The sequence below is a fragment of the Eleutherodactylus coqui genome, chromosome 5, assembly GCF_035609145.1.
Source record: "Eleutherodactylus coqui strain aEleCoq1 chromosome 5, aEleCoq1.hap1, whole genome shotgun sequence".
NCBI lineage: Eukaryota > Metazoa > Chordata > Amphibia > Anura > Eleutherodactylidae > Eleutherodactylus > Eleutherodactylus coqui.
In genome coordinates, this window is record NC_089841.1 from 156860691 (window position 1) to 156873156 (window position 12466).

The window sequence follows — 12466 nt, forward strand, 5'->3', positions numbered from 1 at the left end:
TTGCAGCATGCTCTAATTCACCGTGTATCATGCAGCGTGAGTCTTAGTCTTTTCTACGGGTAGAGTATGCAACACTGTCCATACGCAATATATTACATACAGGCGGCGATACACACACAGCCCAACTATGAGACGGAACGGGGAATAAAAAAAAAAGACAGTCGTACTGCGCTAGCCCGCGTGCGTGAGATACGCGGTCATGCGCAGTGCACTCGCTGCCATACGTAGTGGTAGCCGTCTCTAAAACGGTATCACACAGACAGGAAACGGCATGCAGTTGTGTGAATGAGGCCTAATATGAGTGAATGTAAATCTATGTATCTATTCACATGGCTGTAATTGTCGCGGCTGATGACATACAGTGGCCATGTCACCTGTAACACGTCCGTAATGCCAAGCTGTATTATGGACATCTTACAACGTGCTCATCTGACGCGGCCGTAGGGTGCGACGTGACTGCACCGGGTATCATCAGGTGTATTTTGATGCAATGTCTCACACATTCTGAACATGAGGCCCATCTCTGATGATAAACCTGCTCCCATATCTGCTGTCTTTTATTACACAATGATTTCTCTAATTACACAATGGAAAACTCTAGAAGCTCCATGTTATCTCATAGAGGAAAAGCAAGTGGGAAGCACAAGACAAAACCTCTGCTTCTCCCCTGTACATCCTCTACCATTCAACCTCACAGCACTACGGGCGGAATGATACTGCTAGAGATCTCTGCTAGCCAATCACATACAGTATATTCTGAGTAGCAGTTACAGTAGCCAATCAGCTGCCAAGCAAAATACACCGCATAACATCGCCCTTCTTATTGGAGTTGCTAGGCAAAAAGGGGCGGGGTTTCTCACATCAGCAGCTTGCAGTGTCTTAGCGACTGATGGGCGGGTTTATTACGGTGATGTAAGGTAATTAGCGGCTGAGAAATCCCTCCCATTTGATTAGTAATGCCGCTCGGAGCTCCGCCTCTCACCGGCAGCTCGCTGTTCTCCCGGAGGAGGGGGCGGGCCCGGCCTGGGCGGTGCTGACAGGACAATAACAGCGAACCCCGGGGCCGCCGTGATAGCGGAACCCGCCCGTTTGGAGACTAGGAGACCCTCGGGACGGTTGGATCCAACAGCTGTAGGTAAATAGCAGCGGCGCGGGGAGGATGGGGGAGCTGTCATGTCAGAGCCGACATCAGGGATGCTGCTGCTGCCTGTAGACGAGATGCCGCGCTGCTGCCGGCCACAGCGGCTGGGGGCTACGGGGCTGCACGTTGTCATAGACACAGCGAGGTACTGTAGCGCCGGGCTCCGGCGGGTCATGACCTGCACCGCTCGTCTGCAGGGAGCTGCTGTAGCTCGCAGGCATTGTGCTGCTGAGGAGTGAGGCTCCCATGATGTCATGGTGGATCCGCAGGTGTGATACGGGCTGTAGATCACCTGCTAAGTTATTACACCGCCGCTGCCTAACTTTTGGGAATGATTGCTGCCCCTGTCAGTGCTGCTGTCAGCCTCACTCCCTCCCATTGGTTGGCACGGTGGGAGCACATCATCATGAGGGGCAAAGAACTGATGAAATGTAACAAAACCTCTGCAGGTGAATTACAGCGTATCCGACAGAGAGTATCTGCTGGGAGCGACCGGGGAGATCTGGTTACAATGTGTATCATGAGCCACTTCTAGTGATTTGGGGACATTTAGAAGCTGCCTGGATGTATGGCTGCAATCTGATTGGTTGGTCTGGCTGATTCCACACTTTATTTTGGCTTTTTTTAATATAAATCTTGTTGTGAGATTCCATCTAGATGACTGGGAAGAAGATCTTCGCCCGACCAATAATCAAACCTCGTATTGCACTAGAACTATTATTTGTAATGGGCGTATTTACATGAGCAATTGTTTAATTCTGCGGCATAGTATAGAAAAATCACAATACGGTCTATTTTTTTATTTATTTATTTTTTTTTAGGGATTATTGGCCATTATTTTCTATGAGAGGAAAAAAAATGTAATTGTTCTGTCATCCAGATGCGATTCTCACGCGAGCGCAATGCCGTTTTTTATATTTCCTATTGAAATAACTACCAGTTTTCACTGGCATGAAAAATGGGCATGAAGATCCCACGTGCAGCGAGGCGATGCGTGTTTCTTACAGTCACAGGTTTGCATGTGTGATATCAGTGCAAGTGTCTCCAGCCATTATCGCGCTCGCTGGTGGGAATACATCCTAAGGGAATATTCACCCAGTCCATCGCACCCCACATTACATGTCCCATTCTAGTCCGAGACTCAAATAAAAATAGGACATTCAGGGATTTTTCAGACTGTTTACGAATCGCCCATTCTTCACTAGGAGAGTAAAAAATATTGCATCGCACTCGCATGTTGATACGAATTTTATGCAAGTGAAATGCTTTTTTTAAATTTTTTTCTATTGACCCTACATGCGATTTTGATGTGCATGAAAACTACGTATGCCGCGATGTGATGCGTTTTTCTCACAAAAACTCAAACTCGCACATGTTTATAGGGGTGATATCAGTCCACGTTTGTCGGACCAAAATCGCACTCCCCCTTGTGAATGCACCCTAAGCGCCCAGCCACATGGGCATACTATGTGTTGCCAGCAAACAGTAGGAAAAAAGTGACATCAGTTGGGCCTTCTTGTGGTGGTTTTTCGCGTGTGAAAAACTCTGATTAATACGGACGCACCATGCATGTGACCGAAAACGTACATCCACATGCAGTGAAAACATGGTGTTTTTCCTGAATATAAATTGCATATGCCCTCGTGCGTGAGGCGGTACGCATCAGTAGTCGCACACATGGCCGATGATGTCATCGATAATACAAGTTATCGTCAGTCACACTGGTTTCCCATTGGCCACTACTTCAATCTTTGATGACATTTCTGCACTTTTCTATTGCTGTCAGTGGGCAAACATTAAGGACTCCTACACATCAGTTTTGATTCATTGAGATGGGAGTTGAATACATCTGTCTAAGGAGCGTTTTACACCATATGGAATATTCCGCATCAGCGTTGCAGAATATGCAGCGCCAAACTTCACACTGCTAACGATGCAGAAATGAAAATGGCAGAATTCTGCTCACAATTCCGCATGAAAATTTGCACGGTTTTGGTGTAGAATTCAGGGATGGAATATTCTGTCTTGTGTGAAAGGTCCCTTATGGCCGCAGCACACTAGCATTTTTTGGCCATATGAAGTTTTAAACTCCCCCCCCCCCCCCCCCCCCCCCAAAAAAAAACAAAAAACAAAACCAGACTACCCAGAATATGGACCCTATTATTCTATGTGTCAACGCTCACTAGAGGTTTTTTTTTTTTCACACAGACTCCATGAAAAAACTCTTTGCATGTACTATTCCGATCCATTTTATGGACGAGACTTCCTTACTCAAGTCAATAAGGATAGAAAATAATTGACAGCACTCAGATGGCATCTGTTTGCTGTCCGTTTTTTAAAAGATGCAGGAAAAACTAAATGGACTTGTGTTCAGTTTTTTTTGTAGACTTGAAAAATGGATGGCTTACCGAAGTAAAAAAAAGACCCGTGGACAATACGGAGCCCACACAGAAAGGCACTCGTATGGGGAAAAAAAAACATTCTTTCTGCACATAACGTAGTTTTTTTTGTTGTTGTTGTCCTTTTACGCAAATGTGCGCCTAGCCTTATAGAAGCATTTTGGTTTTTTTGGATGGGGTGGTAGAGGTGGTATTGGAACCCATCACTTTAATGTGCCGTGAAGAATCCAGTTTTGTAGGTTGTCCCCTACAGACTCTGTATTCTGCACTTTTCTTTAGACGTCCAGATCACATGACCAGCACTCTGACAATGCTCTGTGCCCTGCAATCAGCGATGCATATTTATGATGACCACTGCCTAAAAGAAAACTGTCTTTGTTGTTCATAGCAGCCAATTACAGAGCAGCTTTCCTTTTCAAGAGCAGAATGCAAAATAAAAGCTGCTCTGTGCTTGGTTGCAACTGAGGCATTTTTTTTTCTTTTAGACAGTATCATAAATCTGCCCCATTAACTGCAGGACACAGAGTGTTGTCAGAGTGCTGGTCATGTGACCTGGAGACCAGAAGAAGATTGCAGAATAAACAGCCTGGAGGGCATGAACTACAGGACCGGACTCTTCATAGCAAAGATCAATGATACTGGGATGGATTTCCCTCCTTCCCCACCCCCCAAAAAGTAGTGCCTATTTATTATAAACTAAGCTGAAGTAAGATGCGCCAAGTTTATTAAGTGGCACAACTTTTAATAAATTTGGCACATCTTACAGCAATCCATGTGCAAGAAAGCAATACATGAGCTGGCTTAGATTTGCATCATCATAATGTTTGTCAGCTTCTGGCATAAATTTTGGAAAATTGGCGAGTGTTTTGTAAAGGGTTAAAAAGTCGCAATTTTTGGAGGAAAAGAAAAATCGCACACCAAAATCTGCTACTTTAATATGCCAGAAAAGTGGGACAAGTAATTTTATAAAAATCCTGTGTTGACTTTATGTTAAAGGGATTGTCCACTTGTAAACCATTGATGACCTAACCTTAGGGTAGGCCATCAATAGTAGATCAGTGGGGGTCTGCCACTTGGGACCACCACCAATCAACTGTAAGCTGGGCCTTTGTTCACATCCTCCTGTAGAAGCAGGCAGCTGCATTCCCATTGCTGTGGCCAAGCTTGGTATTACAGGCAATGAAGTGAATGGGAACTTGGCCTGCAATACCAAGCCTGGCCACAGCAGTTGAACAGAGTTGTCTGCTTCCTGCAGAAATCGTCACAATGCGTAACCTCAAAGGCCCAGCTTACAGGTCCTTGCCGATCTACTATTGATGGCCTATCGTAAAGATATGTCATTAATAGTTTACAACTGGAAAACCCCTTTAATAATGGAACAGTATTCTTGAATAGCTAAATGCAACATATGAATATTCCTTGTAAGTTTTAGATTGTCACTGACAGATACATTTTTGAGCAAACCAGAATCTGTCCAGAAATGCACGCAAATGCCTGGTGCCTGAATCCTTCGACTCTGTCCCAGAGAACACCTCTGTGGTCGGGGATCTGTCATCTAGATGTGCAGATTGGAGTAATGAACAGATTCGCTGTTACTAATCAGGCCGGGCTGTAAGCTTTGCTGCTGCAGTTGCATGCGATGTTGTACTGTAATCTATACTGTTTTGTTGTTTCTGGATTTTTCACTTCTTTCATTTTTCAATGGGGGAAAAAAGGGGGAAAAAACGCTTGATCTGCATAGTCTGACCTCTGGGACCCGCATCACCGACAGTCTGCCCCTGAACAGCGGCTCACCAGCTACCCGCTGTGCAGATTATTGCAGCAAAGCTCCATTCAAGTGAATGGGGTTGACTGCAGTTCCCTGCACAGCCAGGCAGATAGGAGCACTGCTCTGCAAGGAAAAACATTGAAGGGGCCACAGCAATGAAGCAGCATGGCGGCTTTCCCGTTTTACGATTGGTGAGGATGCTGCAGATTGGACCACAACTGATCATAGCATATCCTAACACTCCATGGCTTTATGAGATGGAATATCCCTTTAAGACTATGTGGTTCTCTATTCAAAAATAAATACATTTAAATAAATTATAATAATGGATGACAAGGGATGCGTATAATATACCTGAGAAGGGAAAATGTGGCAGAGCGTCATGTATGGCACCTTTCTGAAGTGTTTCACCTTCTCAAACAGCATATTCGCTGTGGGTGTTGTACAGCGGAAAACCTGTATCAAATGCACTATGTTGACGAAAGTATTGGGACCCCCACCAGTCCTCTGCTGTCAGGCGAAGGGGATATGCAAATCGCATATGTGAACATTAGTTATAAAGACAGGCATATCCCACTACAGAAGCCATCAGAATGCCACGAGGTGTGAAGTTGATGGACTTCCAGTGGGGTATGATGGTGGGATGTCTCCTGAGCAACCAATCGGTACAGCACATCGCAGCACTTTTGGACCTTCCAAAGTCCACTGTTTTCAATGTTATTCAGAATAGAAAACATCTGGTGCAGTGCAGCCACCTCGTAAACTGACAGAACGTGGACAGCGAAGCCTTCTATGAGCTGTGAAGGCCTCACATCATCTGCCGAAACATTCACTTGGGAGTTCTCACGGGCCATTGGAACATCCAATAGCATCATAACCACCTGTAGGGGACTGCATTCGGAGGATTACCATGGAGGAGCAACTGCACACAAGCCCAACATCACAGTAGTGAATGCACAGAGGCCCATGGGATGGTGCTTGGAGTGTCGTTCAAGGACTATAAACGAGTGGAAGCAAGTGTTGTGAACAGATGACTCGCGGTACACTATCTCCCAATCAGGTGGCTTCACTTGGGTGTTGCGGTTGCCTGCAAAGCCGTTTCAACTCAACTGCATCATCACAACAGTGAAGCTTGGAGGAGGTTTTATTATGACCGTGTTTCTCAACTCCAGTCCTCACGGACCTTAACAGGCCATGTTTTCAGGATATCCTATAGTAAGAACACCTATGGCAATGTCTGAGGCACCGACAATAATTACATCACCTGTGCAATACTGAGGAAATCCTGAAAACATGACCTGTTGGGAGTCCCTGAGGACTGGAGTTGAGGAACTCTGTGTTATGGTGGTGGTGGTGGGTGTTTCTGCTGGGAAGGACTAGGACCGTTGATTATAGTGAAGTCCACCCTCAACGTCAGTGGGTACAAAGAGATTCCAGACAACATGGCATTACCTACCTTGGGAAAATACTGTGGTATAGTTCCATTTCTCTACCAACATGAGTGAGCACCATGTCCTACAACATGCAGGGTTGAGGGGTAGAACATCTGCAACCTTCATTGGTCGGCCAAAATCTGGACCTCAATCTTGTTGAGCATCTTTGAATGCCATATCTGTGCACAAACAACATGGCCATCATCTCGCATATCACTATCTGAACCTCTCCTTGAGGAATGGAGGCAAATGCTTACACAGATCTATTGGGATTTGGTGGAAAGCATGCCTATGAGGGTTACTGCAGTCAGTGAGGACAAAGGAGCCCAACACCTATTGGAAAATGTGAATAAAATCGAATTTCATCTCCTTCTATGTGTCCCAATACTTTAACATAATGTATGCAAGAAATCCACAGTGGTAAAATCTGCACTAAAGTGGTGCGTAGTTTGCTGTAATTTGTGTTGCTGCACATTTTAACCCTTGTATTTCAAGAGTATTGGTAAATCCATGTCTTGGGAAAAATAATTAACATGTCAGAAATTGATGTGGTTTCTGAGTCAGGTTATTGCATGCAGAATTCCCCCATTCAACAGGGCTAAATCTGCGTCCACATAGAGGTGCAGCCTCCGAATGCGGATTAATATTTAGTTCCATGTCAATCTTTGGTACATGGATCTAATACTTACTGAGCTGTTTGAGCGTGCCCTTGTTAATAGATTGTGAGCCCTTGATGAAGAAAAAAAATGATTTTCCTTTGTAAATGAATGCCAGTTCTCTTACTTGGGTCGGCTTGTTGGGTGCGCTGTATCTTAAATGTTGGCAATTCAAAGAAGCTATTTGCTCTGTACATTGGGTGCTGCCCCCTTTTGGCAAGCAGTCTATTCAGCACTGCATGTTGCTGCTCACTGACCATCATGATGCTGTCATCATGCCCATCAGCGCTGGTCTGCTGAAAAGAGACTGCCCTGGATGTCAGGGATAGGAGCTGGACTCCTCGTAGAAATGAGAGGAGGGGACTATTGTAAACTTCCCACTGTATATTGGGGGCACTGACTATAAAATATTTACACATGCACACAGTTGAGTCACATTATTATGACCACCTCCCATTTTTGATGTTGGCAGTGTATGGCCCATGAAGGAAGTGACGTGTCATGGGCTGGTTTTGTGGGTATATAAGGTATACAGTAGGCTGTCTGCTCACATATCACTTGTTGTTATGAGTAAAAGGGGTGCCTTATTAGAATTGCAAAAAAGGGGATGGTTATTGGCTTTCAGGCTAAGGGTGCAGTTATTCTCAACCAGCACAGTTTATGATCTGTTCGTGTGCTGATGTGGTGCAAGTGTATTGTGAGTGGACAAATGGCACCATGGGAAATAACCAACGTGGAAACTACAGAGCACCAGGTGCCATTAATGTTAGAGGTGATCTCTGCTATGAAGCTGTGCAAGGGCTGACCGACACCGTATGGTGGTGCAATTCACCTTGAAAATGTACCAGGGGGGCTACCTGATGTGTTTCCAAAACAGTTCAGTGAACCCCACTGTGTATGTGTCTTTGAAGCAGATGGATGGTCACGGCACCTATGCTAACAGGTACTTTAGAAGAAAAGGCTTAAATTTGCACGCCAGTATTGAAATTGGATCATCACAGACTGGCAGAGAAATATAAGCCCTCCCTCAAATATAAGCCCTAGCAAATTGAAACAAAGAAATATCAACCCTGACCTAGCCGGCGGCATCTGTGTCCCTCTCGCTGGTCCCCAGGGCTGCGGCAGGCTGCTGTGTCCTCTGCACTGACACAGAACTCTCCTTCTGGTGACGGGGCTTTGAATACCCTGCCTCCAGCAAGCGAGTACTGTGATTTTGATCGAGCGCCAGCCAATCAGGGCCGGCGATCATTCACAGCCATTCAGTGAATGGCTGTGATTGGGTTAGCGAGCGCCGACTCCGATTGGCTGAGCCATGGAGCTCGTGAGTCAATCACGGCACTCGCTTGCTGGAGGCGGGGTATTCAAAGCCTCATCACCAGAAGGGAGTTCTGTGTGAAAGCCGAGGACACTGCAGCCCGCCACATCGCTGCCAGAGATCAGCAGCACCAGGGTCCCAGATGCCACGGACCACGTGAGTATAAGCCCCACCACCAGATAAATAAGACACTGTGCCTCTTTTGGGGCAAAAATTAATATGACAGCATCTTATTTTGGGGGAAACATGGTATCTGAATGGTACTATTTTTGGGCACATTGTATTGCACTATACACTATAGTTATGTACAGTTTTTGGACAGTATTGAAATCAGCAACAGTATTGGGTTAGCGACAGGCTGAGACTATTAAAGAGGGATGCAGGATGAATAACTTTTCTTGACTTAGTGGATCGAAATGTGTTCAAAAAACAAGGAGCCAAAGTCTGGGTGGCAGACTCGCAGAGGTTGGTCTTATCTAGAAGAACCCATCATGGTAGTTTGAACTGCTGGAGAAGAAAACAGATCATAGTTATTCTGTTACTGTGTGGTAGTATTATTCAGTTACAGTACTGGTGTTATTTATGGTGTTATTGAGATGCTGTATGTAATTTTAGTCACAATATGGTGGCGTTTACTTGTATACAGTAGATCCTGTCTCCAATAATGATTATTTTTAAGACAATATGTGGTTCTTCTTTTTTTTTCCGGCATTGCATCACGGTGCAGGATAAAACCATGACATATCTTATGTTTGAGAGTTCCCTCAGAATGCCTCGCCAATTGTTTTCAATGGGGCTGGCAAAAACCTCACATGACGTGCGAGGTGCACACTAGTGTGGTGCGATGTTTCCCATAGAAAACAATGGGAAACAGTTGCCAAGAAAGCCGCTCCGGAGGATCACTGCTTCCCTGAAGGTGATGTGAGGCGTTTTTGACAGATAGTCCTTCCACAGGGAAACCACACATTGCTGAGCGCGATATCGGACTGAGTTTCACCTCCCAATATCACGCTTGCACATGTGAAATTAGCCTGTAAAAACCACCTGTGTAAGAACAGCCTAACATGTAGGGGTCTGCTCACCGGTCCCCCAACAGGAGGAAAGAAGGAACGGGGCAGTTGGATTTCAGCACCTGAACTTTTATTCCTAGGAGATAAACCAAAGTTGTCTTACCTCCCTAAACACACAAATGTCCACCGGACGGGTAAAAACTGATGGATCAATTGTGGTGCAAAGGAATTCTGAAGAACCTGTGTGACCTTGTCGCTAATATACCTAATTGACATTGTTGGGGTGTATTATCGCATCTTGCATTGTCCTGTATTTCTAGTATGATATAACGGCTTATCTCTCAAGATTTCATCCAGCACGATTTCTGGTAAATTTTATTTTTATTTTTTTGTACTTATTTCTTATTTCTGCAGTCCTGACAATTATTTTGCTGCCAGGTAATAATAGTCTCTTCTGTCTGCAACAATGCTAGAATAGAGATGGCAGCAGGCTGCTGGAGAGGAAGACGCTAAGCAGCTGACGTTGGCTCAGAGAAGTGTTACCGAGTTCCTTGTAGAAAAAAAAGAGATCTTATGTTGCATTATTTTCTCCTAAATTTGTAGATGGATTGAGCACAGTTATTTCCCTGATACAGAACTGTAATTGAGTCACATCCAGCCCAGATGCCAAGCAGCAGATTGTATCTGGATTACTGACTTTATTACAGAGCCTTGGTTTCTTTGAGGATTTCATTCTTTTTGTCTGTCATTCATAAGCTCATATTGTGTGATAAACCTACAAAGAATGTTGTGTATCAGACATGTTGTTATAATCGTTGTATGTCTCTGTACATATAGCGTAATGTTGGTTTCTGGTGTGTAGCCTTATTATTTTTATTTTAAGCAACACTTCCATCTGAAATGGGTATATTAAAATCATAATTTGTGAAATGTTGCATTATTAATATTGACCACTAGATGTCAGCACAACATGATACGCTCCAGACTGGTAAACAAAGAGAAACTCGTTTTACAGTATGCTGTTAAATTGAATCTAACCTCTACACTATAATTTACATGGTCCATTATATTTCTTTATACTAGATAAAATGGATTATTTTGATGATCGTGCACAGTTTATGCCCCATTTACATTGCACGACTGTTGGATAAACAATCAGCACAAGTGCTGACGTCACCGCTAGTTGTTAGCACTCATGCAGAGCATTTATATAGGCAGATAACTGCTGAGTATCACGGACTTCTCACTCAGCGCTTCAAATTCTATGTGAAGCACTGAGCAGGGAGCGTTTAGACGCAGCAAGAAGTGAATGAGTCAGCGATGATTTTATTTGCTGTTTGAAAGTGAGTGGTAAATGAAAAGTAAACTAATAGTAAACAATGGCTGTGCATTTAGACGTAACGATTATCGTTCATTTGCGCTCATTTGAATGAATTTTGTGAGATACCCAACCTATGTAAATTGCCCTTTACTCTATACAAGTTAGTGGGATATATGGAAACCGCGCAGTAGCTAGAGTCCTACGATCTAATTCTTCATATTAGTAGCTGTCTGTTGAATGTTAGTTTGGCTGACCGCTATATACATGCATGCTCCGCTTGACTGAATGTGAACGTGTTTTGTAGGCAGTGAGGGGAGAAGCCTACCAACAATTCCCAAGGGGGGAAAAAAGCATAGGCAGTTGAATCTAACTGCCAATCTTTATCTCAAAGAACATAACAAGGAAGCCCGGTATATACTTTTAAGTGTTATCAGCATAAAAACCATAGGATTCTATGAGACTTTCTAGGCCATAGGTGTAGATAGAAAAGAGTAGTGATACGAGAACACAGCCTTGAAGGACTCTAAAGAAAGAGAGAGGGCAAGATGAGATGGTGTGTGAGTGGGAGAAGCTAAATAGTCGGTTGGCAAAGTATGAGTGTCACATCTGTCTCCTGAGATCTGTGCTACTACAGGTTTTCGGGAGCTATCCTGCTCAGGTGTAGGGGGATTGTGCTGGCTGGGCGTGTGTGTTTCAGCTAGCCAGTCAATCACTCCAGGTCAGTACACATAAAGCCGTCTTCCCAGGTGTGGATGTGGTCAGTTTTCTCTGTTCTCATTTCTCTCTGTGTGTTGTGTAAGCAGGTTCTATATGTGGTGGCTGCAAGAAAGGATTGTGTTTTAGGTTTTGTTTGGTTGTGTCGCTGGACTCCTGGTTAATCTAGGGACTAGCGGTATAGCCAGGAGCCCTGATGTGGCCTGTTAGCTTCCATATTTTGGCCAAAATGTCAACAAATACCTGCTATTTATATAATTTAAAACTGCTACTAGTGTTTGTGTATTGGCTGCTGTATAGTGTAATTATGGCTCTAAGTGTCATCTTATCCTGTCCAGTTGTTCCTGTCTGTTGTGGCATGTGTATATGTCCTATTTTGGGTGCATGGGTTCCTAGGAGCAGCAAGGGCGCAGATCCAAAGACCGCTGGGCCGACCTTTATTGGGGAGATGTCCCTGCACAGGTAGGTCCTTGGTCGTGTTCCTTTGTAGAAGATAGGGAGAGGTGTTATTTAATCAGTGGTTGTTTCACCCGGTGTTCTCTATCCATGGTAACGTTCTTGTGGGCCTGGTGCTCACTTGCCTGCACGAACGTAACATAATGTCCCGCTTGTAAAACTGGTGGGCATTATGTTACGTTCATGCAGGAAAGTGAGCACTGGGCCCATACGAACATTATCATGTATAGGGAACACCAGGTGAAACTACCAT

At 44.4% G+C, this 12466-nt stretch overlaps 1 protein-coding gene across 2 annotated transcripts in view; it reads left to right on the plus strand.

The window, feature by feature from the left end:
- Nucleotides 1-999: 999 nt before the first annotated feature.
- ARVCF (ARVCF delta catenin family member) overlaps nucleotides 1000-12466 on the plus strand; it is a 595983-nt gene continuing 584516 nt past the window's right edge. For both annotated transcript variants that reach the window (XM_066603464.1, XM_066603465.1), the window contains exon 1: nucleotides 1000-1135. The gene's annotated coding sequence lies outside the window, so the exon portion shown is untranslated. The remainder of the gene's footprint in view (nucleotides 1136-12466) is intronic.